Source organism: Pan troglodytes, chromosome 4 (genome assembly GCF_028858775.2).
Source record: "Pan troglodytes isolate AG18354 chromosome 4, NHGRI_mPanTro3-v2.0_pri, whole genome shotgun sequence".
NCBI lineage: Eukaryota > Metazoa > Chordata > Mammalia > Primates > Hominidae > Pan > Pan troglodytes.
The window spans coordinates 109,665,495-109,672,949 of record NC_072402.2 but is presented as its reverse complement, the minus strand read 5'-3'; positions in this window follow the sequence as shown (position 1 = coordinate 109,672,949).

The following is a 7,455-nucleotide window of genomic DNA, read 5'->3' as shown; positions in this document are numbered from 1 at the left end:
GGATCAACTCATATGGAGCTTTGAAAACTAGGATAAAAGCATTAGACTTTATCATTTATACCCTAATTTTTTAAATTTTGGAAATAGCATGATAAGAGTTAGGATGATAACATGTGTAATAAACTATGAAGAATGAAGTGAGTGCGTGAAGAGGGGTTAGGGTGTTGTCCAAACCTTCAAGGAAGAATTGTTACCTTAGAATGTTAATCTGTTAGAAGTAGAGATGTAGGGACAGGTGCAAATAATAATAGTCTTTAAGGGAAGCATAGGTAGAAATTGTTAACTAATCAAATATTAGGGATAAAGGAGAGGTGAAGATGATTCTGAGGTTTTAAGTACCTATGACTAAAACACAGATGGAACAAAAATTTATTATCAATAGAGAAATGAGGATGGGGATGAACTAACTGAAGTCTGCAGGGGACTGTAGGTTAGGTTAAGTTGTGTTCTTGCTGAGTCTGAGCAGGGGCTCAAAGAAGCAGGTTTGGAACTCAGACATCATTGCTGAAAATACCAATCTGGAAGTCATCCTAATCAAAGTGATCTTTGATACTGTGGGCCAGAATTGAGTCAAGAGAACCAATCAAGTTAAGAACAGATATTCAAGAATTTAGCTGTGGGAAACAAATAAAATTGGAAAGAGAAGAAGGCTGATTGTCATGGCCCATGCCTGTAATCCCAGCACTTTGGGAGCCCAAGGCTGCGGATTGCTTGAGCTCAGGAGTTCAAGACCACCTTGGGCAACATGGCAAGACCTCATCTCTACAAAAAATACAAAAATTATTCAGGCATGGTGGTACATGCCTATGGTCCCAGCTGCCTGGGAGTCTTAGGTGGAGGGATTGCCTGAGCCCAGGAGGTTGAGGCTGCAGTAAGCCAAGATTGTACCACTGCACTCTAACTTGGGTGACAGAGCAAGACCTTGTCTCAAAAAAGAAAAAAATGGAGGAAGAACAAAGAGGAATGAGAAAATAGGTACAGGAGAGAAGTGTCAAAGTTCAAAAAGTAGGAAGAAACCTAACAATTGTACTGATAAACCAAGGAAGATTTAAATTTCAAAACAAAAATTGGTGGTCTCAAATGTTACAGCAATAAAAGAGAATGTCATGTAGGCATCCCTCATCCAATATACTAAGAAGACTTTTGGAAATTTTCATAAATAAAACTTCACTGATATCTCATCAAAACAAATTCTAGGTGGGATAGAATGAAACATAAACAAATTAAACTAGGGTACAAATTTGAATATTCATCAGCTCTCTCAATAGAAGAAACATTTCTAAGCTTTGAAGCGATAGAAAACCTCATAAAAGGAAAGCTCATTAGAGTTGATCACATAAAAATCACAATTTTCTTGAATGCAAAAAACGTAAGTTGCTGAACAGAGTATATGCAGCAAAATATGACCAGGAGTTTGTCAGTTTTATAAAGAGCTAATCGGAAAAATCCAAAGAAACAGTTCACAAAACAGAAAATTAAGTATGGCTTATTTACTTGTTTCCTCTACTATATCCTCCAGTTAGAAAGAGGATGCCCTCTAAGCTCCATGAGGGCAGAGCCTATGCTTTTGCTGTTTACCACTGCAAATCCAGCATTTAACCCATTGAGGTAGGGGTATTTCCTCAGACAGAAATGTAAAAAGAGGCATAGCTTCAGCATGAAAATGAATTCAGATTTGTCTGCACTGGCTTCGCAGTGCAGTGGGACATCGAAGTTGAGATTTCAGTGCCCATCTATAATACAAAGTTCTGGAGCTCAGGGTAGAAGTTCAAGCTAGAGATATAGGTTTAAGAGTAATCATTTGGTTTGTAATTGATGACATGGACTCTTCACCACCCAGGGAAATGTGTATAGAATGAGAAAGGGCTGGGGAAGGAATGCCAAGGAAGCCCAGCATTTAAGAGCAAGATAGAGAAGGCAAGGACAATCAAGGCAGTATGTTCCTATGAGAGTTCAGGCAAGAAGATGTATAGGGAGTTCAATGTGTTTCACAATAGGCAGCATAACCGGCACCTGATGAATGCTCAAAAATGTTAGCTATTATTAATATGGAAATGACTAATAGCAGGCAGCTTTATTCATATAATATTGAACTTGCCAGAGGACAGAGTGGAGATGCAAAAGAGGAGCCAGTTGTCAGAGCTGCCTAGACAGCTGAAAATGGAAAAAAGGAAAGAGGACTACAGGAGACAGCAGTGATGAGATGGGAGCCACATATGTATAGGAGATCAAAGGGGAGAAAGGGGAGAGGATAATACTTTTAACCCCATTTATTGAGTGCTGCCTAGTGCCAGATGCTGTTCTTAGTGCTTTAACTGATTCAGTTTCAAAACAGCCTTACAATATAATTACTAGACTTAGTCACATTTTACAGTCAAGGAAACTGAGAAATGGACAGTTCCAGTAACTTGCCTAGTGTTGACTGCTACTATGAGATGAATACAGGATTTGACCTCAGGCATTCTGACTTTTGAGTCCATGTTCTTAATCTCTTTTATGTACAGCCTCTTAATTATATGGGTGATGACAGTAAAATATTTTGACCAAATCTGGAGTATAAAACTCTATTTTCAAGGGTTTTTTAGTACCATTATCTGATGCTGTTTTTTTTAAACTAGTGCTTTAGAAGTCTTTAAACAAGAATATCAACTTCTATATCATTTCAGATTTCTTTGCAATTATTTTGTACCCTGTCCCTGATTTTCAGTCTTGAGTCACACTTGCTGCTATTTGATAGCACAAACTGCTTTGCAATGAAAAAAAGACACCTGCAGTGTTGCAGATGTAGTTAGTATGATGCAGGCAAGACACCAGGAAGAGCAAAAGCGCCTATTTTAGGGACTGTTTTTAAGCCGCACCAGGGAACCAAAGCAATGACTGCATCACATGTGACCATGACTTTCACTTTTTAGATGGAAAGGTGACTCTCATGAGATTTTTTTAAGTGAGAAAATTCAGAATATGAATCATTTTTATTTTAGTGTTATTTGGTGTCATTCAAAATAAAAATATTAAAAAATATAAACATTTTATGGTAAGCATCAGGATTGAAATTTTATTAACAAATAGCAATTAAATCCTGGCTAACAATGTTTGCTAAGATGGTTACCATAAGAAAATATCTTTTGTGAAGCTAAGTTAATATAACTATTTTTATGGTAATAAAATGATGTCTCATGGAATCGATCTTTGAGACAAGTACTCTTACCACAAAAGCAAAACAAAACAAAAATTAGTTCTGCTATCCTACGAAATGTTGTACTGAATTTACCAAAAATCTAATTCAGAGTCCACACACGGTGTTAAAAATGCAGGCTAAGAAGTAGTGAGTATATTATTGTGTTGATAAAACACATAGACATGTCTAGGAAGGAAGACATAGTTGTAAATAAGCTAGAATCTATTTAGAGGATAACAGAATGTAGATTTACATTCCTTTGGTGAGATTATGTTAGGTCAGCCTCTAAATTGGTTTTAAAACAGATATGGCATGCTCTGGTCCAGAAACATTGAAGCTTTTATTATCAATCCCATTCCTAGATGTCCTGTCTGAAATGCTAATATTAATAATAGGCTTGCATTCATCAAATGTAAAAGTGTTATGAGCAGAACTATGTCATCCCCAAAATTTATATGTTAAAATCCTAACCCCCCTAATACTTCAGAATGTGACTCTATTTGGAGACAGGCTGTTTACAGAGTGTGTGCAGTTTACTGCACACTGTTTACAGTGCACAGAGGAGGACACAAACAGGTACAGAGGAAAGACCATGTGAAGATGTGGAGAAGACAGCCATCTACAAGCCAATGTGAGAGGCCTCAGAAGAAATCAATCCTGCTGACACCTTGATCTTGGAATTGTAGCCTCCAGAACTATAAGAAATAAATTTCTGTTGTGTAAGCCACTCAGTCTGTGGTACTTTGTAATGGCAGCTTGAGCAAACTAATACAAAAAGGTGTGATGTTGGGCTTTCACCCAGGTGTTATACTCTAGATTATAACAAGATAATTCAATAACCAGAAAAATGACTGATTAATAACTTCCCATATGATCTTCATCAGTTTCTTCCTTTGCAATTGAATGCCTATTTACAATTCCTTTGTGAAAGAAAAGTTTGATGTCCATTTATTTCTTGGTAACCCAGAGATTTCTGGGATCCCATAGTTATTCTGTGGTTTCTCCCAGCAACAACCTTAAAGCAAGAATCAGGGTTTGCTCCATACCCCAAAAAAGAAATGTGTTTTATAAAACATAAATGTACTTTGTGGATTTTACTGAAGACTTATTGAAGACATTATATGACATATACATACCCAGAAATCTTGACCTTGCCCCATGTGCCTCTCCCTTTGGCTGATTTTTAATCTGTATCCTTTCACTGTACTATAACCAAAAGTATAATGGTTTTATTGTGTCCTCTGAGTCCTTCTAGTGAATTATGGGGCATGAGTGTGGTCTCAGGGACCCTCAAACTTGCAGTGAGTACCAGAAGTGAGAGTGGCCTTGGGCAACTCCAAACTTGCGTTAGGTTTCAGAAGTGAGGGTGGACCTGGGTACTCCTAATGTTTGCATGAGGTCACCTGCCTCTCTTCTCTGTCTTCAGAGTCAGGGCCCATCCCTATAATTGTGACTCCCCTCCACTAGGACAGAGTAGTTGGGTGATGAGTGGTGTGTGGTAGAGAAAGGCATGCCTACTTTAGCTCTTCTCTCCAAAGTTTTTGCCAGTTGGAAGGGATGGAAGATATGTGTCTACTGAATTCTCTTTCTGTGGACCTGGAACATGGGAGACAGACAGACACTTTGATCTCCTTGCCAATACGACTTCATGTCTGCTGTAGTTTGGAGTAGCAGAGAGAAGGCAACAACTTCCTGGTTGTCTTCTGAACTGTACTTTGATAATCAGTAGGTAGAAAAGAGAGGGAACAGTATTTCAAGAACTGTTTTTGTTTTATCTTTTATCCCTATCCTTAAACTATATTTTGTTTTTGGTATTTCGTAGTCTTTTTTCAGGTAAGGTATATTAGGCATCTTTATTTATCACAAAAGGCTATCACAGTGTTTCCCTTTATATAAGGAGTAAATTGAAGGAATAGTTTTGTTTTGACAACTTACTGTGCTATTCTTGTAGAGTGGCTAGCAGTGGTAATTTTTCTTTGAATGCAGTAATTCAGATTCGGATGTACACTTGATTCTTCTTCTTCACTGTAAATCTGTAAAGTTTCCATGAACGCTAAGTTAATTGAACATTGAATGATTACTCCCACAGGAAATAAAGAGTCAGATTCCTATAAGCCTGTGATAACAGTATTTTTGTCAGCTGGTCAAAACATAACCTTGTCTTATATGTGTTTCTTTTTAAAGATAACATATTTAATATGTATCATTGATTCATTAACTTTGGACTCATGGCCAACAGCATGAATGAAGCTTATCCATTTTCTCCATAAGGCACATTGCAGCCCTCTTGTGCTCGGGAACACTAGATAGAGTTTCTGTATTACACTTGGGGACCATTTTAAACAGCAAAATCACCAACAAAAAGCACAAAAATTCAAATAACGTGGTACTAAATAGATCATGAAAAGGACACTTGTTTACGGTAAGAGCTGAAACAAAGAGGTAGAATATTGCCTTGTTTGACCTTAGCTGTGCACTTGCACGTGCGGCAACTCGAATTTTTTTTTGCCACACTGTGCTAATGACCACTAATGATCACAGACATGCTGCAAATACTGATTTCAGGGTTACAAATAAATTTAAGTGAGTAGGCAACTTCCCAAATATGGAATCCACAAATAATGAGGATTTCCCAGACTGTAATGTCTGGGAAAAAATGCTGATTGCTCTAAAGTATCTTTAAAAGGGAAATTGATGCTTTGGTTATGATGTCCTGGCTCTGCCAGAAATGATAGCTCCTTGTATTTTTCCTACTCCATCATTCCAGAGGAGACAGGATCAGAATCTCTGCCCCTTTAGCCTACTTTGTGCATCAGATGTTTGCTGTGAGAAGTAATGAGTCTTGTAAAGGAATGTGGTTCATTTGCTAGGAGGTGTTCCATGCTGGAAGATGTGAGGCTCCATGGACTGTTTGTCAGGAATAAAACTAGTCGTAGGGAGAGGGTAGAAAAAGGAAGGAAGACCAAGAGCAAGGGAGACGGTAATTTCTAGGCATGATTAACAGCAACAGAAAATCTATCTGTGAGTCTATCCTAGATAGATTATGAGTAAGATACTAAGTAAGATCAGAGTCTCTCCAGTAATCGATGGACTGATCCAGGTTGCTTTTCCAGCTACTACAAGCCATAATGGCAGGGTTACATTCTTTTCATCCAGTAAGAAAACTACTTTATGTTTGTTACAAAGTAGTCATTATCTATCTTAATTGCTTGTCAAAAGGTTTTGAGAGTGTTGTTAGAGTTCATGGGTGATCTCTGAGCTGATGACTGCAGTATACTAAGCTGTTGATCAAGAACAATAATGGTAGCTAGTATTCACCAGCTTTTTATGCCCTAAGTTCTGTTCCCAGTACTTTACACGTACGAAGGCATTTAAAGTTTACAATAGGTCTTTGAGGTTGGAAATGATATTATCCCCAATATGATATTATCCCCAGCATAGGTTCGGTAACTTGTTCTAGAGGTCACACATACAGTAAGTGACCGATCTGAAATGGAAACTAGGCCATGTCATCTGCCTACAGAGTCCATACTCTGATACCATGAGCCATTACACCATACTGCTTTTTCTCAAGGAGAAAATGAATCTTGAAATTTTAGTTAAAGTTTCACTTGCCTGGATGCAAAGATTGATTTTAAATTGAAGAGCATACTCTTATCATGAAATAAAATAAAAATAGGATGCAATCGTTGACAATAAATCTGGGTAGTTTTGGCTTATAAAATGTTTATCTAAATTGTGTTCAGTAATTTGGTGATCCATCTGATGACTTTATTAAAGAGATAGGATAACTGGGAAAGGAAAGTAAGAATCAGCCTTTGTATAACAGAAACAAACTATGAGTGAGGGAATGGAGCTCCCAGAGAGGAGTGCAGCAGGAGGCAGAAGTCCAGTGCCCTGGGTGAGCATGGCCAGGAAGAGTGTGTTACTATGAGCACTCATAGACCAAAGCTGGAGTCACTGGTAATCCTAGAAGGACTGGATGGACACAGGGCCAGAGGAAACCCTGAGGGAAAGCTGAGCCAGAATGGAGTCAAGGCAGAGAGGCAGACACTGAGGTTAGATTACAAGAGCAAGACAGAGCAGGCAGAAATGGGTGCAAACGTCAGCACAAGGAGAATTTGGAGAGGACTAAGAAGTCAAGAGCAGGCAAAAGTTGGAGGTCAGCTTTGGCCAACCTAACTTTGAATCAGGTGACCAGGTAAATTGGAGTCATGGACTGTTGGGTCCAGTACCCTGTGAGATTATGTGGGTGACAGGCTGCTGCCCACTCAAAT